The 25362-nt window shown below is 45.9% G+C and overlaps 1 protein-coding gene across 4 annotated transcripts in view; it reads left to right on the top strand.

Annotated features, from left to right (window-relative positions):
• Positions 1-25362, top strand: part of FLNB (filamin B) — a 139076-nt gene that overhangs the window by 1060 nt on the left and 112654 nt on the right. The gene's annotated exons all lie outside the window — the stretch shown is intronic.

Below are 25362 nucleotides of genomic sequence, written 5' to 3'. Positions count from 1 at the left end.
GGGGGGTGTGTCTTCCTCGCTCCCTCTGCTCCTAGCTCAGCTCTGGCTCCGCGCCGCGGCTGAGTCCGCTGTCGCCGCTGAAGGTATAATTTAGAGATGGTGGTAGTCACAGTAACTGCCGCCTTGTAGGGAGTCCCAGCTAGTGCGCGCTGTGTGTCAACAGCCTTCTAACAGGCTTCCAACAGCCTTACCTCGGTCCTTACACATGCTGCGAGCTGGGGCGTCATTAGACCCATTTTACAGATAAGGAGGTCCAGAGGGCTCATGGGCTTGCCCAAGCTAGCGAGGGTCTAGCTGAGAATTGAAGGAAGTGGGTGACAATTAAAGGAGACTTTGCCTTCCTCTCCCCGCCCTCCCCACACCAGGATCTTCCTGAGAGGAGGGAGGGAGTTGGTGTCGGGTTCCTCTCCCCCTGGAACTGGGGAGGAAGAATGAGGGTGAGGTCCCACTATGACCTGGGCTGGTTGAGGGCTTCGGGAAGGGTCACAAGGCTGCTGAGGGTGGAGGCTGTGACGGGAGGGGCAGGGGGTGTGTAGTGTGCGAGTGTGCAGAGTGTGTGTGCAGAGCGTGTAAGTGTGCAGAGAATGTGTGTGCACCTACGTTGTGTGTGTGTGTTCTGCTAGGTGAGCTTCTTGCCAGGGAGGAGTTGGCCCAGGCCTGGGTCTCAGGTCTGTTCCTGAGGAAACCAGGCCTTAGAGTGACCCCCTGACAGGAAGAAAGGGCCATGGGTGTGGCTGCTGGGACTTTCTCCTGCCTAGAACGGGTTCCCTCTAGGCTGAGCCTCCTCCGTCCTCTCCCCCGTCCTCCCCCACACCTGTCCTGGCAGGTGGGGCTGCTTCCTGGGTCCAGGCAGCTGCCACCGCCCAGTCAGCCTCCCCATCGAGGGCAGCTTCTCTGCAGAGGGAAGCCGGGTGGCACGCTGTCGTATTTTGTGGGCCCATCTCTGTAACGAGGGAAGGAGAACCTCAGATTTCTGTTGGAATTCTTTCCTTTGCAGAAACCAGCTTTCCCTCTGAGGAATCTCAAGGGCTGGCTGGGCTCAACTCGGATCTCTTCTTTGCTTTAAAACTGTGTATTTATTTAATTAACTGAACAAAGAAACTTAAAGTAAACCAGGAGTGTCCAAACATGACATGAAATCTCTTTAAAAAACAAAACAAAACAAACAAAACCCAAACCACAGCACCAGAAAACCCTGGACTGCCTAATTTGGCAACTGTTTACCAAGGCTGCAGCTGCCTCCAGCATGGATTCCCATCAGTGCCCCGAAATTGGGGGTCTCATTCTAGAATTTTTCTGGTCCCTTACTTTTCCTCCTTGATCCTCATGATTTTCATTCCTGAACCCACCCAGGCCCTAGCATCTTCCATCGTCCTGACATGCCAGGGTTAGCCTCCCCTTCCCTGGTTGTGGCCTGTGGACTTTTGGCAGCTTCTTGCTATGGGCCTCTTCCCACCATAATTTACATCATTTTATTTTATTTTTTCCTTTTAAGTAATTTCTTGGATCATATTCTCCAGGGTGGCATTCATGGGTCAAAGGTTGTGACCATATTTATGACTCCCATCATTGGCTGCCTAACTGTTCTCCAGAAAGACCTTACAACAAACAGGTTTTCCAGCCTCTGGAGGCTGGAGGGAAACTTGCCAAGTGCCAGGACTCCTGAGCAGGTAATGCCTGAGGCCTCTTCCCTCTGCTCCTGAGGCTATGCTGGGTAAAGGCCCTTCAGAAAAAATTCACATCCAATGTGGACTTCAGTTCAAGCTTTCACTGCCTATGCTGTGTTACATTGTGCTGACAGTGACACGCGCTCCAATTTGGGGGCACCCACTCGGTGTTAAGCGTGTTCTGTTGATCATGCACCCCATTGATCACCACCTTGAATCCTCGAGTTCTGGTTTCCTTGTCTATATGATGATCTGCTTTTAGCAAGTCCCTGGGAGGGTTAAGGGCTTGCCCCAGTCCTGGCCAGGTGCTTAGAAAGTGTTTGTTGTTATTACTGTGGTGGTTGTTAGTATTATTACGTCCATTTAAAGTTGGGGAAACAGGAGGGAAGTCACTTGTGGAGGTCACCCAGCTGGTAAACCAGGTCTGCCGATTTGTTGTAATTGAGCCTTAACTGACCTACCTTTCAGTGTCAGAAATGAGTAAAATACAACCAGTTTCCCGCCTCAGAAAGCTCATGTTAACACCAAGTTTTGCAAGTCTGGGGTGTTGGGGTTGTGGCTGGACATCCACACGTTGAGCGTCTGGCCTCGAACAAATCAAGGCCTTAGGTGAGGGATGAGGTTAGTACTCTGAACTGTGATGAGGGTCCAGGAGATGAGTGTTGGGAGGTGCGCAGACTCAGTTTGCATCTTGCGTCTTGTGTTGAGGTGAATTTGCTGGGGGAATGGCTGCCTTGTCTTCACTGGTTTTTTTTTGGTCTGGTTTTTTTTTAGATTTCCTGCTACTCACAGGATAGCATTTCACTTCCATAATCTGGGAAGGTATCTTTGAACTAATACAGGGTTTTGTATACTTTGGATAACTCCCAACAGTATTTCATTGTGGGAATCATTAGAGTTGGGTATAGGCGCCACCTGTGTGACATGAGGTGGTCAAACATCGCCAGAGCACTGTGGCTTTTCTGCCTAGAACTCCCTGAAAGACAGCCCTGGCTGTTCACGTTTGTGATTCCTTGTAAGGTGGGCCCATCCTAGGCTCCATCCCAAAGTTAAAGTTCCTTCTTATATCCTGGGCAGTTCATAGTGAGACCTCAGCATATTTTAATTCTAGTTGTCTGCCAGGAGCTGGCAGGTTTATTTACTTGTTTTTCCAAAAGCCTTTCTGCAGCACAGCCCACTTGGAGAAGAAGGGGTCTCCCAGCCCAAGAATGACAATCAAGGCAGGCTAGAAGTTTGGGTGGTGTGTTTTGGCTTGATCCTTTACGAAAAGGAATTTTTTCCTTTTTAAAGGATGTGGTCCGACCCTGATGTTTGCTTAAGGTACCTGTGCCAGGCCAGCACCGCAGAGCGGGAGGGGTGCATGTTCCCAAGACCTCGGGTCACTGGGCGGAGTTTCCAGGGTGGTGGGTCACCCAACCACTCACCCTGTTTTCCTTCCTTTTGTCCCACCCCGACCAAAATAATGCACAAATAATCCTAAATTCTGCTCTTTCCTGTAACTACTTAGCAAATGCTAGTGTGTCTTTCAGGCAATGTAGTTCATATCCAGAGAATGCTTAAAAAGTAGCAAAGTAGCATGCTTTGTCAGAATTAACAAGTTCTGGGCCATTTGCAACAAAGTAACACATTGGTGTGAGCTAGTTAAGAGCTATGATTCTTGGTTCAAATCCTACTAGCCGCTAAGTAGCTATTAAGAAATTTCTGTGCACTGGTCTCCTCATCACTTAAATGGGGATAATAGCTACCTCCTTAAAAAGTTGTTATAAAAACTAAACAAGTTAATATTTTTTAAAGTGCTTGGAACAGTTCGTGGCACATAGTTGGTGCTGTGTGTTTGTTAAATAAACAAGGTGCTGTCCAGTAATAGTCTCAAAAGTCACGCTGGAGGGTTTGCACGCTGAAAGGCCATTTAAAATTGGCACCACAGGGGGGAGACCAGCTTGGTTGGCTAATGTTGATTCCTGTCGCTGTAATAGGGTTATGGACTGCCCAGAGGCTGTCCCCTCTTTGGAAGGGGGTGACCCCTGGTTATGTTGTGGCTTCCTCCAGGGCCCATTCACACCAGCTTTGTTTCTGAGAGGTGGACGGGAGCTCGGAGTGGCTGGTCATTCCAGCCTCCCACCCGTTCAGGAATCTCTGGACCAAATCATTTCCAGATGGCAGTTGGGCCTCTGCAGGCTCCTCCAGCACCGGTGGGGCCAGCATGCCAGTCAGCAGCTGCCTTCATTCTTGGAGAGTCTGTGCTGAAGGAGAGCTTTGATTTGGAGCCAAATTATGTCTCTTGGGCACTCCCCCTTCACCCTCCCCCCGGGGAGGAGGGTCCTCGTTCTGTGCTGTGAGGCCATGTCATGGGTTAGTTAAGGATGGCTGCCTTGCTCCTTGGGCAGCAGATGCTCAGGTTCCGAACCTTTGGGCCCTGCTTGTAGTGGCTGCGTGGCCAGGGTACCTGCTTTCTCTATAAGCAGCCTTCGGGTCAGCACATACCCGAAGCTAGTATAGCCTGAAGCTGGACTGCCAGGATTCTAATCCCCACTTTGCCCCCTAACAGCTGTGCAACTCTGGTTCACAGCATTAACCTTTCTGACCCTCAGTTTCCCCATCTGTAAAATGGAGGAGAATAATAGTTCCTATCTTAGCATTGCTGAGAGCATTATATTTGATTTGGTTAAGTTACAGCATAATGCTGCCGTTGTCATTATTAGTATAATAGACTCTGTCTTCCATCTATCCTCTGGCCAGTCCTGCCACTGTCGTATGGTGTGTTAGCTATTCCCTTCCCCCAGCTTGGAACCTCTATTGAAAATGCCCCCCAAGATCCGTTTTTTCTTTCTTTCCTCATTCAACAAGAATATGAAAGATAAACGCTGAGCCAGGCTCAGTGCTAGGGCCACAGGAATAATGCGAGTCATGTCCCCGGCTTGCCTTACACACTGCTTAATGCAGAGGAGAGACAAGTCACCAGGGAGTGTCCTTCTCAAACCTTCAGGCACACATGAATCATCTGGGAACTTTAAAATGTTGGTCTGTTAAAAATGTCGGTCTGATTCACTAGATTAGGGGTGAAGCCTGGATTCTGCTCTTCCAGGGAGCTCCTAGTTGTTGTTTGTGGACCACCCTGTGAGTAGCAAGGATTGAGATGACAAGCCCTCTGGGGAGGAAGAGCACCTTCCCTCAGGCTGAACTGGGCTGCCTGGAGGGCTTCCTGGAGGAAGGGGCTGTTAAGCTGAGACCTAAAGCTTGACTAGAATAAGGCAGGTGAGCAGACAGTTAGGCAGGAGAGCACAGTAGAAGAGTGTGTCAGGTGGAGGTTGGAGGGGTGGTGGAGAGGTAGGCAGGGGCTGACTCACAAAGGGCCTTTTGAGGCTGGAGGCTGCCAATCAAGCATCTTCCTTGAGGGGCTTGGGGTAAGGTAGGTGAACCCAGCTGAAATGGATCATCTAATCTGGGGATCTCTCCACTGTTGCTCAAGTCATTCCTGTCAGGAAAAAAAATTGAGCCCTGTCCTCATATATGTACGCTTATAAGCTGTATACATATGCCACACGTCAGTCTGTATATTAAGTTACTGTAGTAGAGCTTAGTTTCTTTTTAGATAACAAGTCCAAACAGAAGTTTTTCCTGTGCTCCGATGGATTATCTTGTGCACCCTTGGGGTACATATACCCTATTTGGAGGCCCTATGAGGGCCTGCATGTCTACATTTTCTTTTTCTTTTTTTCCACATTGTTATTATTCTGCATTTAGGTTTCATCTTTAATTCCTTTCATGATGTTCTGCTAGAAGCCATTTTACATTACTATTGTAAATCTAGTTCTTCATTAAACATGTTCGATAATCACCAGATTGACTCAGGCTATTGGATGGTAAACAGCAGTACTTTCTTCTTTTTGGGCTTGAAAAGTGGCCTGGAATTTATAAGGTGCCTAGCTACTTTTCTTGGGAAATTCAGTCCATGTTGTAGGAAGAGAGTTTATTTTGACAGTGTTGACTTCCTCCTTTCCCCCATCATCAACACCTGGCACAGGTGGACAGCTTGGCAGGGAGGACACCTGTGCTCCTCTGCATATTCCTTGGCTATCCTTGGTACCAAGAATGCACCCGATGATGCCATTTGTGTACCAAATGTCAGTGTGTGCACACGCATCCTCTAACATATTCAATAGTACCTAGTGTTTCCCCATGCCTACTGTGTGCTAAGCATTGTCCTGAGTGCCATACCTTTATTACTTCTAATCCTTGTTATGAACCCTGCAAAATGAGTGGCTTTATATCTATTTCCATTTTATAGGTGAGAAAACTGAGGCTCAACTATGCCTCACTTCACATGCCAGGCATGATGCTTGCCTGCATTAAACTGTACAGTGTCTTTTTAAATTTTTTTTTCAATGTTAAAGTTGGGTTCCACACTTGTAAAGTAAAATAGATACGTTGTAGTGAGAGATTTTCTACTGCTTTAGTCCTGTTCGTTTTTATTTTGCTTGAAACTAATCATTTGAACTTGATTAATGTGAAATTGAAATTTCCTTCTACAAAACAAAACTTTTGGGGGGCCAATTTGCTTCACTTTTTCCGGTACCATAGAGCTTTAATGGGGGTCTTCCTTCCAGTTCTGGAGACAGCTCTTTTGTTCTTTCCCTGCCTTTGTTTGGTTTCCAGGGGCAGTGATTTCACTGCAGGTCTGGACAGCAGGGACCAGCTGAAGGTCTGCTTTGGGGTGCCAGGCAGGGCTTTCTTTGAGAGGCCTGGAAGCCAGAGGTGAGGAGGAGGTGCCTCCTGGCTGCAGTCCTGTGGGGGTTTGCAGTGCCCACCACTTATGGGTGTGGATGGGTGGAGTTTGTTGAGGTCCAGCTATGCTGGGAGATCCTTGGTGACCGTGGACATTGGCACAGCTGTGCTCTGTCAGCAGTGACCTCACCCCACATCGTTTCCTTCTGCTACCTGTAAACATTAACCGGCAGGAGGGTGTGTTGGGTTGTGCTTGCCGCCAAGCAGAAGCTTTCTTTCCCGGCTGGCACTCGACCTTTATCAGTCTGGCAGCCCTGTTACAAATGGCTGCCTGTTTCCAATCCAAGCCAGCGGCTCCCACTCACGTTCAGGGAGACTTGTGGGCAGGCCCGTTGCTGTGCACCGCGGCACCGAGCTGTGTGCTCCAGGGCTGCGCTTGTATCCCCAAGGGCTTCTCCTGCAGCGCAGCTCCTCAGAGAGCAAGCTGGTCTGGCCGGCCGTCTCGGTGCTCAGCCTCCCCAGAAATTGCAGGGCTGGCTTGTTGAAAGGTCTGGGCGTTAACACAACACTCCTGTTCTCCCTCTCTGAAGGCCCTTTATGCTGGCATGAATTCCTTTTCTCATGGAGATCTGAAAGCTCTTTTGACTAAATGGGTCACCTTTCTGGGTATTTTCATAAGGCTGGTCAGCTTTTGCCATGCCAGACAACTTTTCTGGAATTTCCGTTCAGATATACAGGCAACCAAAGGGGTTGGATTATTTGGAGCACTGTGGAATTTTGGCTTTCGAGCTACAGGGAAATGGGTGGGGATTGTGGCAGGGACTGTGTAAATTCGCTGTGTCCCATAAATTAAGATTTTAAGATTAGAAGAGGCAGGCAGCAGTCAGCTTTCCTCTGACAAACAGGAGTGGTGTTGCTTTCTGCCTCGTGCTGCTTGTGACCCAGGCAGCAGCAGGCCTCCCACATAGGCTGGGGGATGAAAGGATTCTCAGTGGCTAACATCAGATTCCTCCATCTCCCCTGCAACCCCCAAGAAAATAATCAAGTTCTTATCATGCTGGTACTGCACTGCTTGTGTGCACCTCCCTGAAGTGATTTATCAGATATTCCGGGGAAGCAAGAATTATTTGGCATTCTGCAGCCTGCTGGGAGCATGGCTCAGCCTGGTGCTTCTTGCTCAAGAACAAAGCTGTTGTTCCCTTGGTGGGATAAAGCAGGCCAGAGGTGGCAGGCCAGGCCCTGCCGTCCTAGGGTGCTGAGGCCTTGGGGCTCAGACCCTACAAGGCCTTTGTGACTTGGCAGTTCTGTTAATTGAACAGAGTTCTGGGTTCTGTTTATAAGATTCCTCGTCAGAAGAGGCAGAGGCGGGAAGGCCGAGGGTATGCTGCTTGTGGGACCGGGAGCCCCTCAGTGCAGCTCCCAAGCCATCCGGGGGCAGAACCCAGAAAGTGTTCTGGGAGAAGGAGCCTTGGTGGATCCTGGCTTGCAAGCACCTGGGCAATGGCTTGTCACATTCCTCATCTCCACTAAAAGAGGCAAGCTGGCACCTGGGGAATGCCTCTCCTGCTGGGGAGTCCTTTACAGGAAATGATCTAGGTGTCACGTTACGCTTCCTGTGGGGCACGCATCTCTCACCATAATTGTCCCTTTTTCTTGGCACTTTTGTTTGACAGGCATGGGGAGTCACACCCGAGGTTGGAGGGCGTGAGGCCCTCTCCTGGACACCCACAGCTCCCCCCTCCCGCATGCCATTCCATTTCATGGCTTACTAAGCTGTATTGATCTCCTGACTTGCCTGTGTTTTTCTCCCACTGGGTCACGACTGCTCCAAGGGCAGGCGCTGTATCTCTTGTTTACCTCTGGGGCTCCGAGCTTGGCTCTTAGTAGGAATATAATAAATAATTTATCAAATAAATAAACAGCCTCTAGCATAGATGGTTTGAAGAGTAAGGCTGGTACTTTGACTTGTTTGCAATATATTTGCTTTCAAAAAATGCAAAATCATAGTCCTTTGCAGCTTATAAAGAAATGGGAATTATGTGAAGTGGACAACTGGGTCTGGGGTCCCAGTAGAACACCTTGTTTTTTGGGACAGTGATGCTGAACTTAAAGAACTCAGCACTTCATAGGCATTCTTGACTTAGAACATCTATGATTTACGTCAGCTGATGGAGAACAAGGCCTTTTCTGGGTTGACATGTGAGGCTCAGAAATATGAATATAAAAGGAAGCCACTGAGAGTCACTATGATCACAATAATAGTTTAGTTAATAATAGTGAATATATATCAAGCACCTGTAGTACCAGGCATTGGGATAAATGTTTCTCAGTAATAGCTAAATAAAACCTCATCGCAACCCGGAGCGGTAGTTATGTTGGTAACCCCCACTATACAGACAAGGAAACTGAGGCACGCCCAGATCAGCCAGTGAGTATGTGGCAAACTATGACTCAAACCCTCACCTGAGATTTCAGTCCCCAAAGGAAAGCCATCAGCTCAGCATGTCTTCGAAATTAACTTCTAACAAGTTGTTTTAATATTGAACAGTTGCATTTGTAGTTCTTTGTTAAAAAGATTGCAAGAACATAGAGAAGTATAAAGAAAAAACATCATTTGTGAAAAATCTTAACCAATCTTTTTCTGTTTTTAGGGAGTTTTGCTTTCAGCGGCCTTTTGGTCAGAATGGGGAAGAGGGAGATGCATTTTCTCAGGAAAAAAGAGGCTGTGGACTGGAAACGTTCTGTGAAATCATTTTGGTCACACGGATGGTTGTAATAAGATTCATCCTTGAGTTATTGCTGAGCTGTGGCCAGCATTAAAATTGGAGGTCTTGGTTGAGGCTCATCATGGTTTGCAAATCTCCCTTTGTCTAGAAATATGTTTTGGTCAACCACGGAGTGGGGGTGTGCCAGCCACTTCTGTCTCTTAAAAGCTTTTAGGACCAACTTTTATTGGGACTGCCAGGGTCTCTTAATAATAGTTATTATCTTTGGATACATTGTGACCTTGTCTCATGATTAGCCCAGCACAGAAAGTCTTTTACCTTTTAGTTGCTCAGCTCCATTAGCTGTTCAAATATGTCTCAATTATGCGCCATAACAATGCAGTTGGGCAACTTGGTTCACCCTTGTCTGCCTGGGAACTTTTAGATGTCTGAAAATTATCTGCAGCCCTGAGGTCTTCATTGGTTTTTTGGAGACATCATTTTCTCAACAGCCCTCAGGACACCAGGCCCAGGGAATCATCCTGTCTTGGTCTCCTTTGAGGCAAAGGAGATAGAATGTAAACCACTTTTAGTACAGATTGAGCCATTTCCTGAGGGTGCTTAAGAGTATGGGTCCATTAGACCCTGCTGCTTAATGACTGGGAGACTTGGGGCAAGATGCTTGACCTCTCTGAGGTTCTAAGCCCCAAGCTATATTAGTACCCCACTCTTGGTATTATTGAAGATAAATGATACATTCCCTGTAAAGCGTTTGATGCAGCCCTTGGCGGACAGTAAGGGCCCCGTAAATGGTGGTCATTACCTTCCTCCGTCCTCCCTCTCCTCCTAATTCCTGGGCCTCTGGTGGCCCCTTCCGACTGGAGGAAGACATGGCCTAATTGTTTTGTAAAGGGTAGGTGGGTGGGAATGCACCAATACATTGGTCAAAGATACCTCATACCTAATAGGCTGTTTTTAGATGAGGAGGTGGCCTCAGTTTTTGAGGGCAGGAGCCATGGGCCAGTGGCATTGCCTGGTCTTCCGGCCAAGCTTCCTTTAAGGATAGAAAACAGGTGCCAACTATTCTTGACACCTTCCCCCACTTTCCCTTTCTTCCTATTTGGCTAATGGAGCTGTTTTTTAGCTAGCTCATTAGCCCTCCTTTCTTTCTTTAATCCTTCCTTTTTGTCTCTTAGCATGTCGTTTGCTCCCATTTTTTTCTTTCCTGGTGTTGCTCGCGCGGAAGTGGCTGTAACGCCGTCCGGGGTCCAGGTGATGTGCTTGCTCATGGGTCTGAGTCTTGGCTCTGCCCCTTGAGAGCCGTCTGACCCCAGCTTCCTGTTCTGTCTCTAGGAGCCCGTCTTTCGTGTGCAAACTGTGATAATAGAATGCTCTGCTTTACTGAGTTCTCGGGTATAAAGAGAATGTGCATCTCTAGCCCTTAGTCCATGACAGCTGCTGCTACGGTGGTGTTAGCACTGCGTTATTACTGTGTAGCCCTACCCCCTCCCACTTACCCTTTTCAGGCCTTAGTGGAGGAGGATGAAGAGGGGGCAGCCATGCTGGAGGGGAGGCTGTGCCGACTGCCTCGGGCACTTTCAACCTGAAACCAAGCAGGTTAACCCAGATGCTCATCCACCCCCAATCCCACTCCTCCAGTCTCCTGCCCTGGCCCTGGGCACCGCCTTCTCTTTCTTCTAGTCCTGGCCCTTTGACATCTGGGATCATGGTGGGGCTGCCTGCACCACCTGCCAGGATTTGTGCTGCCCTGGGTGTGGTCTTAAACCTAGCACTGTCTAACCTCTTGTCATGGAGCTGGCGACAATAATTTTACAGTAGTCCTTGGAAACTACTGCCGGGGTCACACCAGCCTGTATCAAGGGTGCTGGGTTGGGGTGAGCGAAGGTGGCTGGCAACAGCAAATTCTGTGGCTCCTGAGACCAGAGGATGTGGGAGGTTGGGGGGCGGGCATCATTCTCTGTTCTTGTCAGGGATACGCTGGTCTTTGCCCAGACAGGCCGAAGGGATCTGTGTCTTGTGTAACCGTGTGCTTCCCCCAGTTGCCCCTTGAATACAAGCCTGCCTGCTGTGTCGTTGGCTGGGCGATATTTCTAATACTGCGGCCTTTTAGGGGAGTGTCATTTTTAGGTCATCTTTCGTGGGGGCAGGGAGCACCCAACACCTTCCCCAAAGGTAGAGTTTGCAGGGGTTTTACCCGAGTGAATGCAGATTTTCATGTTTTAATACTGGGAAGATATTAGTCAGCCTGGGCACTGTTTCCACATGACAGAGCAAAAATTTAAACCATTACGCAATGGCTTTTGTTTCACCCGCTATTAAAGTTGACCATCAGGCGTTATCAATAAGATCAGCAAGTGTTAGTTAACCCGCTCTGCTTCTGGAGACCAGTTTCTGGTGTTGGAAACGGCCCAGAGCAAGTTGGATTTGGCAGAATTTCAGGTCCTAGGCAGATGGCAGGACCAAGACACTGGATCCTAGTCCCAGGCCTGCTTCTGTCATCAGTGAGGCCTTGGAGAGGCCCTACCTCTCAGCGTGTTTCCCCATCTGTAAAATGGGAGATCTGTCCCATTTCAGTGTTCCCCCAAATTCAGTCATGTGTAGAGGAACCACCTTTATTATTTTTGCCATGTCCCGTATCCCTATTTCATTTTCACTCATCACCACCCGCCTCCCCAGCCCTGCAGTTGACTAATTTTTAAAACAAATGTATTTGAAAATGAGACTTGGTGTCACTATCATAATGGAAAAGCAGTGTCACTAGGTAAATCGAAGGTAACCATAAATAAACCCAAAACAGTGTTACTAAATCCCAGCTGGTGCTGTTGCTTGTTCTCAGTGGGAGGCCTACTCTTTAGGTTAAAAGGAAAATTAGCCAAAGATGGAGAGGGTTCAGAGTAACCTTACCAGCACACTGAGCCTTTGTCCTTGACATACTCTGAAGGGTTGTGAAAGAATTGGAAGGGGAATAAAGTTTTCTCTGTGATGCAAAGGCACTCTGACAGAGCATCACCCAGAGCTCAGAGTAGCATGTATAGATGCTTTGTTCAACAAATACTTGTGGAGCCTTTACCATGCACCAGGAGCTGTGCTGGAGGCTAGGAGCATAGAGGGAATTGGGACTTGGAAGAGTTGTTAAGAAAATGATTTTGTTTGTTTGTTTGCGGTACGCGGCCTCTCACTGTTGTGGCCTCTCCCATCGCGGAGCACAGGCTCCGGATGTGCAGGCTCAGAGGCCATGGCTCACGGTACTAGCCGCTTTGCGGCATGTGGGATCTTCCTGGACCAGGGCATGAACCCGTGTCCCCTGCATTGGCAGGTGGACTCTCAACCACTGAGCCACCAGGGAAGCCCCGAAAATGATTTTTTATAATTTGAGTTTTTTGAATGAGCAATAAGCCTATTTCAGTCCAGAATGATTCTAGAGAAACTAAATATATTGAAATTGTATCATTGTTCTTATAGTATTAAGATAATGATCGATCTTAACCTTTTATGTAATGATAACCAATTTTACCTCCCTAAAGCCTGGTTTGAGTTAGAGCTCCCTCGGAGCCCACGTCAATTGTAAGTAGATAAGATAAAACAAAATGGCCTGTTATACTCTTTGCAAACCATCCCCCCACCCCTCCATTAGCATGTCCTGTAGTTTCTGCAAAGCAAGATAGACACCAAGATTGGATCTCTGAATTACCTCAGGCTAGTCTCCAGGAATGGATGGATTTTCTGAAGTAGTGGGGTGTGAGACTGAGTCTGATTTTTCTGTCCATGTGCTAGCCGAGGACACCACCTGCCTCCCTTGGGTTTCTGGGAGGAGGAAGGTCATGTTTGAGAGTGAGGACTTGGGAGTCGGGCAGCTCTGGAGTTGAATCTGGGATTTAGTGCATGATGTAGGATTGAGTTACATGATTTCTCTGGGTTTACAAGTGCTCAGTGTTCTCACCTGTAAACCGGGGATAAGCGTAGTTTCTACCTGCAAGAGTGGGTGTGAAGATTTAATGAGCTAAATTTTGTAAATTTTGTAAATTTTGTACTTGCCACATGGGAAATATTCGGGAAGTGCTGTCAGGTAATCCCTTACTTTTCTGATTGAAAGGGTCAGGATTTTACTACTCCAGGCAGGTGATGAGTGAGGTTGAAGGGAGATGTCAGATTTGGTGTTTGGTTAGTTCATGCTGTTTGGCATTAGATTTGGTTCGTTCATGCTGTTTGGCATTAGATTTGGGACAAATGGTGTCATGACCCCTAAGACATTGTGTATGGGTCGAATCCAGATGAAATGGATAGCAAGAACAGCCCTCAAGGGGGAAGTGGGGCAGTAAAAATCCTTTCAGCTGCAAGGAATGGGACCCCGAAGTGGCTCGCTTACAACAAAATTGATTGACTCATGTCATTGAGCCTGGATGGTGTGGGTTATAGGTTTGTGAGATCCAGTGACTCAGTGATGTCATCAAGGACCTAGGTTTTTTTTTTTTTTTTTTTTTTAAATATTTATTCATTTGGCTGCGTTGGGTCTTAGTAGTGGCATGCAGAATCTTTTTGTTGCGGTACGCGGGCTTCTCTCTACTTGTGGCGTGTGCGGGCTCCAGAGCACACAGGCTCAGTAGTTTTATGTGCGGGCTCAGTAGCTGCTGCGGCGTGTGGGCTTCGTTGCCCCACAGCATATGGGATCTTAGTTCCCCGACCAGGGATCGAAACCACATCCCCTGCATCGGAAGGCGGATTCTTAACCACAGGACTACCAGGGAAGTCCCAGGGACCTAGGTTATTTGGGTTTCTGCTCTCTTGGTTTCATTGATCCTAAGGCTTGGACTTCCCTGGCAGTCCAGTGGTTAAGACTCCACGCTTCCAATGCAGGGGGTGCAGGTTTGATCCCTGGTTGGGGAACTAAGATAAGATCCCCATATGCCTCACGGCCAAAACATTAAAAAAAAAAAAAAAAGGATCCTAAGGTTGAGTCCCCTTGTGGTTTCCCATAGCAGAGATTAGCAGAGACTTCTTCCTGTGAGGCTGAGAGACAGTTCCCAGAAGCTGGCAACAGATCCTACTTATGTCTCATAGGCCCAAATTAGATCACATGGCTACTTTTGAACCAGTATCTAGCAGGGGGGATAGATTGCCCTCAGACCATGAGGCCTTTTCTAGAGTTGAGAGTAGAGTCACTTCTTGAAGGTGCACAGGTCCTATTGGTCGGGGTAGATCCAGACTCTATCAGAATTTTTCCAGGAAGGGCAAAGGGACCTGGATGCTGGGTGAGCCTGTTGTAGTGGGTGGTATCAGAAAAGGGGTTGGACTTCCTTGGGGGAAAGGAGGAGTGTGATGGGGAAGATGTGTGTCTTATTCCATAGGCGTCTTCCTCCATCTCTCTGCCTCTCCCAGCGCCTTTGTCTTATACCCAGGGGCCATGCCCACACCCTCTTCTCCCTCCCAGATACCTTTGGTATGCCTTCCTGCTTCTACAAGACCTCCTCCTCCATGCTGATTTATTGTAGGAATCTAGCTGATTGTGTATCATTTGTAAAATAGAAATAATTTGTGAAGCATTTATTGTTTTTTCCTAGTTAAGAGTAATATATGTTTTTGCATAGAAATGGGAAAATGCATAAAAATAGTAAAAGAGGAAAAAAGCTTATAATTGCACTGTCCATAGGTAACAAGGAATTGTTAATATTACCTTCCGGTTTTTCTCTACAAGTATGTATATAACACATAAATAGCTTAGGAGCCAGACTGGATGTAGTTTTGTATTTCATCATTTGATGATAATTTCTTTGTCATCAAGTCTCACTTAAAAACTTGATTTCTTGTAACACTCCATCATAAAGGGCATATCCTTTTAAAATAAATTATGTCAATAAACATGGAATACAAAGCAATAAAGATAAACTTAAAGATAAACTAAAATAAATAAATAAAGATAAATAAAATAAAGATAAAATAAAATAAAAAACTCTGCTTAGTTTGGATTCTTCTGAGAGTGGTCTGGATACAAGGACCTGCACCCAAGTAGAGGTGCCTTTTTGGGGTGGGGTGATCCCAGGAAGTAGGAAGGAGGGTTGGTGTGTGAGACAGAGGAGTAGAAACCAATATTAAGGTGAATTATCAAGGTCACTGCTGTGGGTGGCAGGGGGCCCAGTTCTGCTGGAACCTCCTGAGAAGTGTGCAGAATGCCTCTAGAATTGTTCACCTGGAGAAGGACAGGAAGCTGGAGACCCACCAGCTCCTCTTGTCTCCATCTCATTCATGATGGAGACATGAACTCCTTCGAACTTCCAGGCGGGGTGCCCATTGCATGCCAGCTCTGGGGGCGGGGTGCGGAAAGGGAAGAGAAAAGGCGTGTGCTTGCATAGGTAGGTGGTCCTGGGGAGGAGATTTGAGCTGGCACAGAACTGCCCACCATATCTGTGGCTGAAATCAGACATGGGCCAAGGGGATAGATGCAGGCATCAGCAGCAGCATCTCCAAGCATATCACCTTGGATCAGTTTTACAATGTCGAGAAGAAAAAGCAAATTGCAGAAAGACAGATACTCTGTGATACTGTTTCTATAAAGTTTTACATAGGTAATAGAAATACAGCTGTGTTCATGGGAATGATCATTACCACTTTGGATAGTGGTTGCCTAGGGTAGGGATGAAGGGTGTACAGACATGAAGGGGTGTGCAGGGGCTTTTAACTCTTTGTAACATTTTATTTCGTCAGTTGCATGGTGGTTGTATTGCAGTATGCTTCTCTCCTTGTGTGTATGTGTGTGTGTGTGTGAGAAATATTTCCCTTTTATACTCTTAATGCTAGTACAGTGCATTATTGAAATTGGACAAGGGAAGTTAAAAGGTACCCTAGTTTTATTTTGTTTGTTTGGGCCCAGCTTGTTAAAAGAAAACAGAACATCCTCAAGATGTCAGGATGATATTAAAACAAAAGATATTTACACTTATCAGGATTTCTCCCTCCCACTCCCCAGGTGTGTGTTGAAACTCCTGAGTTAATAATAACCTTAGAATGTAAGGCCCCTCTATTGTTTGTGAACACGGCAGGCTTAGGTTTCTCAAAGGCAGAGAGAACTTCTAACATTTGCCTCTGGGAGCTTCTAGTCAGTGGCTTTTTGTCTAAGTGAAGGAGATATTTCTCAAGGAGATATCTCAAGGGATTGCTGGAATGTTTGCATTGTCCTTTAACTTGGGGGGAAAGTCCAGAGTTAGGGATGGTTTGACAGTAGAATGAATGTTAGGAGATTGTTGCTTTCTAAAAACACCTTTGGCCAAAATCAAGCTCATCCATTTTGTAGTTTGGTAGTTCCTATCTAGGGGGGGATGTGGTCTTGGTGTCCCAGGCAGCTGAACATACGAGCTCAGAAATGTTTAACTTTGAAAAAACTACTTTATTGAGGGTATAACTGGCATATAGCAAATGACGCATTTAAAAGTGTACCAGTCAAAGGTAACAAAAGCAAAAATGAACAAGTGGGAATACATCAAACTGATAAGTTTCTGCACAGCAAAGAAAACTATCAACAAAATGGAAAGGCAACCTACCAAATAGGAGAAAATGTTTGCAAATTATATATCTGATACGGGATTAATATCCAAAATATATAAAGAACTCATACAGCTCAAAAGCAAAAAAACCCAAACAATGGGCAGAGGATTTGAATGGACATTTTTCCAGAGAAGACATACAGATGGCCAACATGTACATGAAAACATGCTTGACATCACTAATCAGAAATGCAAATCAAAACCACAATGAGCTATCAGCTCACAACTGTTAGAATGTCTATTATCAAAAAAAACAAGAAATAACAAGTATTAGCGAGGATGTGGAGAAAAGGGAACCCTTGTGTACTGTTGCTGGAAATGTAAATTGGTACAGCCACTATAGAAAACAGTATGAAGTTTCCTCAAAAAATTAAAAATAGAACTATCATCCAGCAATTCCACTTCTGGGTATTTATCTGAAGAAAACAAAAACACTAACTCAGAAAAGGTATATACACCCGATGTTCACTGCAGCATTATTTACAATAGCTAAGATAAGGAAACAACCTAAATGTCCATTAATGGATGAGTAGATAAAGAAAATGTAACATGTATATTACATATTCAGCGATAAAAAAAGAATTCTTGCCATTTTCAACAACATGGATGAACCTCGAGGGCATTATGCTAAGTGAAATAAGTCAGAGAAAGACAAATACCATCTGATCTCACTTATATGTGGAATCTTAAAAGAACACACACACACGTAAAAAAATAAACTCATAGATGCAGAGAACAGATTGATAGTTACCAGAGGCAGAAGTTGGGGGATGGGCAACGTGGGTGGAGAGGATCAAAAGTTACACTTCCAGTTATAAAAGAGTCATGGGGATATAATGTATAGCATGGTGACTATGGTTAATGATAGTGTGTTGCATATTTGAAAGTTGCTAAGAGAGTAGATCTTAAAGATTTCATAAGAAAAAAAATTAGTCTCTATGTATGGTAACTAGATGGTAACTAGAATTATTGTGGTGATCATTTTGCAGTATATACAAATATTTTTAAAAAGAGATAGAAATGATTGCATCTACTGAACTGAGGGCAAAATCTCAAGTTCTAAACATCAGTCATGGGGCTTCCGTGGTGGCACAGTGGTTAAGAATCCGCCTGCCAATGCAGGGGACATGGGTTCGAGCCCTGGTCCAGGAAGATGCCACGGAGCAACTAAGCCTGTGCACCACAACTAGTGAGCCTGTGCTCTAGAGCCCACGAGCCACAACTACTGAGCCCACATGCCACAACTACTGAAGCATATGTGCCTAGAGCCCATGCTCTTCAACAAGAGAAGCCACCGTGATGAGAAGCCCGCACACCGCAACAAAGACCCAACGCAGCCAAAAATTTAAAAAAAAAAAAAAAATCAGTCACGTGCCATGTTTCCCCTATTTTGCTCTGAAAGAAATCTTGCTGAGTCTCTATCAGAGTGACTTTAAAGAAAAAGTGTACAGTTTGAAAAAAAAAAAAAAAGAATTGTCTAAAAAAAAAGTGTACAGTTTGATAAGTGTTGAGATATGTGTGTGTATACACACACACACACAAACATTGGGATACAATCGCCATAACCAAGGCAGGGAACATATCTATCCAGCCCCCAAAGTTTCTTGTGCCTTTGTGTAATTCCTCCCTCCCATCCCCAAACGATCACTGACCTGCCTTCTGTCAGTAGGTCAGTTTACAATTTTTAGGATTTTATATAAATGGAATCTTACAGTATGTACTTAAAAAAAAAAAATCTCCTTTCACCCAGCATAATTATTCTGAGATTGATGCTTGATATTGCATGTATCAACAATTCATTTATTTTTATTGCTGAGCAGTATTTCACTGTATGCGTATACCGTAATTCTGTTGATGATATTTGGGTTGTTTCCAAATAAAGCTATTATGAACATTGTTGTACAAGTCTGTGTGTGGACAGATATTTCCTTTTATTCTGAGTGAATGGTTGGATCGTATGGTAGGTATATGTTTAACTTTTTAAGAAACTGCCGAACTGTTTTCCAGTTTTTCCATTTTCCATTTCTACCAACATTGTATGAGAGTTCCAGTTCTTGCACATCTTAGCCACAGGGAGTGATTTTTTTTTTCTTAAAAGAGTATTTTTTTTTGGGCTTCCCTGGTGGCACGGTGGTTGAGAGTCCGCCTGCCGGGGACGCAGGTTCGTGCCCCGGTCCAGGAGGATCCCACATGCTGCGGAGCGGCTGGACCCGTGAGCCATGGCTGCTGGGCCTGCGCGTCCCGAGCCTGTGCTCCTCAACGGGAGAGGCCACAACAGTGAGAGGCCCACGTACCGCAAAAAAAAAAAAAAAATTTTTTTTTTCAAACAAAGCAACTGAAAAGGATTAATCTCCAAAATATACAAGCAGCTCATGCATGCAGCTCAATATCAAAAAAACAAACAGCCCAATCCAAAAATGGGCAGAAGACCTAAATAGACATTTCTCCAAAGAAGACATACAGATGGCCAAGAAGCACGTGAAAAGCTACTCAACGTCACCAATTATTAGAGAAATGCAAATCAAAACTACAATGAGGTATCACCTCACACCAGTTAGAATGGGCATCATCAGAAAATCTACAAACAACAAATGCTGGAGAGGGTGTGGAGAAAAGGGAACCCTCTGGCACTGTTGGTGGCAATGTAAATTGATACAGCCCCTATGGAGAACAGTATGGAGGTTCCTTAAAGAACTAAAAATAGAATTACCATATGACCCAGCAATCCCACTACTGGGCATATACCCAGAGAAAACCATAATTGAAAAAGACACATGCACCCCTATGTTCATTGCAGCACTATTTACAATAGCCAGGTCATGGAAGCAACCTAAATGCCCATCGATAGACGAATGGATAAAGAAGTTGTGGTACATATATACAATGGAATATTACTCAGCCATAAAAAGGAATGAAATTGAGTCATTTGTTGAGACGTGGATGGATCTAGAGACTGTCATATGGAGTGAAGTAAGTCAAGAGAAAAACAAATATCATATATTAATGCATGTATGTGGAACCTAGAAAAATGGTACAGATGAACTAGTTTGCAGGGCAGAAGTTGAGACACAGATGTAGAGAACAAACATATGGACACCAAGGGGGGAAAACCGCAGGGGGGTGGGGATGGTGGTGTGATGAATTGGGCGATTGGGATTGACATGTATACAGTGATGTGTATAAAATTGATGACTAATAAGAACCTGCTGTATATAAAAAAAAGAGTCATGTACAACAATGTTCATTGTGGCACTGTTTACGATAGACAGGACATGGAAGCAACCTAAGTGGCCACCGACAGATGAATGGATAAAGAAGATGTGGCACATATATACAATGGAATATTACCCAGCCATAAAAAGAAACGAAATTGAGTTATTTGTAGTGAGGTGGATGGACCTAGAGTCTGTCATACAGAGTGAAGTAAGTCAGAAAGAGAAAAGCAGGACTTCCCTGGTGGCGCAGTGGTTAAGAATCTGCCTGCCAATGCAGGGAACAAGGGTTCGAGCCCTGGTCTGGGAAGATCCCAGATGCCACGGAGCAAGTAAGCCCGTGCACCACAGCTACTGAGCCTGCGCTCTAGAGGCTGTGAGCCACAACTACTGAAGCCCGTGCACCTAGAGCCCGTGCTCCTCAACAAGAGAAGCCACTGCAATGAGAAGCCCGCGCACCACAATAAAGAGCAGCCCCCGCTCACCGCAACTAGAGAAAGCCCTCGCGCAGCAACGAAGACCCAACACAGCCAAAAATAAAAAATATAAATAAATAAATAAATTTATTTTTTAAAAAAGAAGAGAAACACAAATGCCGTATGCTAACACATATATATGGAATCTTAAAAAAAATGGTTTTGATGAACCTAGGGGCAGGACAGGAATATAGATGCTGATTCAGAGAATGGACTTGAGGACACGGGGAGGGGGAAGGGTAAGCTGGGACCAAGTGAGAGAGTAGCACTGACATATATACACGACCAAATGTAAAATAGTTAGCTAGTGGAAAGCAGCCTCATAGCACAGGGAGATCAGCTCAGTGCTTTGTGACCACCTAGAGGGGTGGGATAGGGAGGGTGGGAGGGAGACGCAAGAGGGAGGGAATATGGGGATGTACATATGCATATAGCTGATTCACTTTGTTATACAGCAGAAAGTAACACAACACCGTAAAGCAATTATGCTCCAATAAAGATGTTTAAAAAAAAGATACAGCAAAAAAAAAAAAAAGTATTTTTTAAGCCAGTTGGTAAAAGCCACTGTGGCTTTAGTCACTTTTTATTTCTCTGTCCTCCACCACAAAGATTTTCATTTTTACTGTCAACATATTGTATAACTAGTTTACTTAAAGGAAAAAGTCCCTGCAGTCCTTATACCATTGCTAGCTAGTAGAGAGGTGGGTGCTGCTTGAGTACGGAATAGAATCTCTCACAGTCATCATTCAAGGATAGGTAGGTGAGGTAACATCATGTGCTAGAGACTGCTCAGTGGTGCTTTACATCAAGTATCTCATTAATTTTAACAGCCCTATGAAGTAGGTATTATCTCTACTTTTCAGTTGGGGAAACTGAGGCACTGAGCCGTTTAGTGACTTGCAACATAGCTAGGAAGCAGAAGAAACAGACTTTGAAAGTTAGTGTATCAGCGAGGATGTGTATGGTTCCATGTCATAGGAAACTCAACTAATCCTGGCTCATCCAAAAAGGATGGTCACTGGCTCCTGCAGCTGGGAAGTCCAGATAGGGCAGGCCACAGGTGCACTTTGGCCTAGAGGTTTCCAGGTTGTCAGAACCTTGGCTCTGTTTCTCTAAGATTCTGGTCTCTCTGCATGGACAGGCTGGTGTAGCAGTTCCAGGCCCCACAGCCATACCCATGCTTCCTGGTCCCGGAAGTCTCAGGAAAGCCCTGAGGTTCACTGTGATTGGACCAGCCTGTGTCACCTGCCCTCTCCCCAACCAGTCACTGGCCAGGCGGTTGTTGGGATAGGCTTAACCTAGATCCCACATCTGGGAGAAAGGACCTCAGAGGGGCTTCTCTCAGTGGATCACTGCTACACTAGGTTGCTGTTTGTTATTTAGAAACCCCCTTCACTTCATGAAACTCTGGTGTCATTGGCTGTGGTATTATATGGCCTGTGACTTAGAGTAATCACTTCTGTCCCCTCTTAAAGCAAGACTACCTCTTCACCTCACAAGCAGATCAAACAGAAAGAAAAAAAAAAGTAAGTTGTAGCATGCTTGAAGTTTCTTTTAAACTGTCTATATAATTAAAAGGTGTTAGTCTTGGATATAAAATAAAATTTGACTTCAAATTTAAACAGCATAATTTCCATGCCTTTAAAAATACCAGGTAACTTTGTTTGTGACCCTCAGTCTTGCAGATTTGTTGGATTCCCATCTCAAGAAGGTCCAAAATGGCAGCAGCAGGCATCCCACTCCCCTTTCTAGGAGGAAGAGTTGAAAGGAATGAGTAAGGAATAGGGAGTTTGATTGCCTTCCAGAGTCCTCATTGAAGGAGAGGAAAATGTAGCTCAGTCTCAGTGACTCTCCCCAATTAAAAACTAAAAATAGATTGCGGTTATGGGGCTTGGACTTCTGACAGACCAGCAGCCTCAGTCATTTTGAGTGTTCTTCCAGATTGAAGATTCTGTTAGGAGGAAAGTGGAAGCTTTGAGAATTCTTCATTGGACAGAGTGGTTCCTCATCAAAGCCCCAGCCAGAGGAGACTACCCTATTCACTGGACAGAGGAGTTGACCACATGTGAAGTCTGGCCCAGCACAACATATGGGTCCTGGGTGGCAACATGGGAAAGATTTTTATCGGGATTAGTTTTCTACAGCGATGAGACCATCCTTTTCTCACTAGTGATCTCCCCAGGGCCCTATTTCACAAAGCGTAATTGTTTTGGACCCATAAATTTAAGCCTCTTAATTTATTGACTCAAGACTTAAGAGCAGATTTGCTTTTCTTTATAATGAATCTGTGGCTTTACCATACTCTGACTCAGATGAAAGGGGATTGCAGAGAACAGAATGAGAAGAACGTGGAGTTGGCACACCTAGTTCTTATTCTGACTGCGCTCTTTGTCAGGTCTGCCCTTGGGCCTCCATTTCCTCATCTGTAAGCTTTGAGCATTGATCCAGAATCAGGGTCAGCAATTAGCTGGCACCCGCGCTGCACTTTTCTCTCCATGGTAGACATTGCTGGGCAGTCATGATGTTCTTTCTTGTTGAGCCCAGACTTGACTTTCGAGTCCTCTTCAGTGTGGTGCTCCAGGTAGCCATTTAGTCCTTGCTGAAACCCATTTATTGTCTGCATGAAAGTACGTGAACTTGAACTCCATTTCATCTATAATGGCGTGAATTTTACCCTGCGAATAGCCTACAAAGCTCGTTGTGCCCAGTGGGCTGTTGGTGTTGGCCTCAGTTTTCACGTCAGCTACACGGAGCCCGTTACTGCTGACAGTACTACTGTCCTTCACAGCCGAAACCGCGGCCCTTGCTCTTCCCTCTGCTTGACCACTCATTTTTTTTTTCTTGTAGTTTAGGAACCAATTCAGTTGCCTCTTCTGTTGGAGAGACCCTCTTTACTCAGTTTTTTTTTTTTTTTTTGCAGTACGCGGGCCTCTCTCTGTTGTGGCCTCTCCCGTTGTGGAGCACAGGCTCCGGACGTGCAGGCTCAGCGGTCATGGCTCACGGGCCCAGCCGCTCCACGCCACGTGGGATCCTCCCGGACCGGGGCACGAACCCGTGTCCCCTGCATTGGCAGGTGGAGTCTCAACCACTGCGCCACCAGGGAAGCCCGAGAAGCCCTCTTTAAATCCCCCCTGTAGAGTTCATTTCTTCTTGTGTTCCCACCGCACTGTCCACACAGGCTATAAGCCTTATAAAATGGCCACGATGCTGTTTGTGACCATAGCCCTCCACCAGACCAGCCTCGAAGCCCTTTGACCTTCTTATATCACCATCATGATTTCTGCTTGCTAGGAGTGCCAGGATTATTTTCTGCATATTTTTTCTTTACATTTACTTTTTTTTTTTTTCTGGCCATGCCAGCCACGCCGAGCAGCATGTGGGATCTTAGTTCCCTGACCAGGGATTGAACCCGTGCCCCCTGCAGTGGAAGTGCAGATTCCTACCCACTGGACCTCTGGGGAGTTCCCTACATCTCCTCATTTTTATATTCTTTCATTTCAAAAGGAAACTACAGAACACAATCACAAATAGAAAACCACTATCACTTGCCATAAAGGGTAGGTCACTAGAAAAAAAAAATCCCTGAACAACAGTGTTACTACATTCTTGAAAAGCTTGTTGAATACTCTGAGCCTGAGGCCTGCCTAGAATTGGGATGTAATTCTTCGTGAACCACCCCAACTGGATCAGTTTTCACCTCAATCATCTGCTTTGTCTGTTCCGCCCCTTCTTGGGAAAGGCTGTGCTGAGTCTCAGCAGGGGCCCAGCGCCTGGAAGAGGCGATCTCCGGAGATGCTGAACGATTTGATATTCTAATCCCAGCCTCCCATGTAGTGCCTTTGTTTACTGTCCAGAGTAAGAATTGCTTAAGGATCATCAGAACCAGTGAGTGGAAAATTAGATACATGTGGCTTTGGTAGTTCACTGCCTCTGACTGATGGGAAGGACTCATTTCTTTGCCAGAGTAGGATTTGCTAGATTAAAAAAATCGATAGAAAAGTGATCCACCTTTGAGCAAATTCTTATGGAAAAATGATGTCTCGGGTCTCTGTTCATTCATTCATTCATTCATTTATTTATGGCTGTGTTGGGTCTTTGTTGCTGCACATGGGCTTTTCTCTAGTTGCGGCGAGCAGGGGCTGCTCTTCGTTGCGGTGCGTGGGCTGCTCATTGCGGTGGCTTCTCTTGTTGCAGAGCACCGGCTCTAGGCGCACAGGCTTCAGTAGTTGTGGCACGAGGGCTCAGTAGTTGTGGCTTGCGGGCTCTAGAGCGCAGGCTCACTAGTTATGGCACACGGGCTTAGTTGCTCCGTGGCATGTGGGATCTTCCCGGACCAAGGATCGAACCCGTGTCCCCTGCATTGGCAGGCAGATTCTTAACCACTGTGCCACCAGGGAAGTATCCTCGGGTCTCTGTTCTTTGCAGTTTACATCTAGGGAAGGCCTGCTGATGCAGATACCCCATTTCATAGGTGGGAAAACTGATGCCCAGAGGCCTGATGACCTGGAGCTTGTCTGACTGGGGTGAAACTAGGTTACCACCCCCACACCTTGCTTTCCCATCTAGTGTATTTCCTATCAGACTTTGCTCTACTGTAATTCAAGTTGCTGAGTGACAAACAAGAACCGCAATAGCCAGACTGAACAGTACTAGCCTTCTTGGAAACTTAGTGGGACTTCTTTTCCTTGCAAAGGATTCAGAAGTACTCTGATTTGCCCTTGGAAGAATCCCAGTCACTTTACTGACTATTCTCCTTTTTGCCCAGAATGGTACCACATTTTATTGGTGGGTGGGGAGCTTCAGGATTTTGCCTCAGTTGTTCAACACTTGTACGTGTTCCCAGCAAGGAGGTGGAATCTCACACTGTGAAGAGATGCACCAGAAGCAAGCCAGATCCTTGGGGTGCTGCCACAGCAAATCCCCAGTGCTGTGCTGAAGTGTCTGACCTCTTCAACTCTCCTGCAGGATTAGTGTTTGTTGAATAATAGTACACCCCGACCCAGGGAGCAAAAGCAAATAGG

Source organism: Mesoplodon mirus (genome assembly GCF_964341445.2).
Source record: "Mesoplodon mirus genome assembly, chromosome: 12".
Lineage (NCBI taxonomy): Eukaryota > Metazoa > Chordata > Mammalia > Artiodactyla > Ziphiidae > Mesoplodon > Mesoplodon mirus.
Note: the sequence above shows the minus strand (reverse complement) of the source record. Positions and strands in the feature narration are given on the sequence as shown.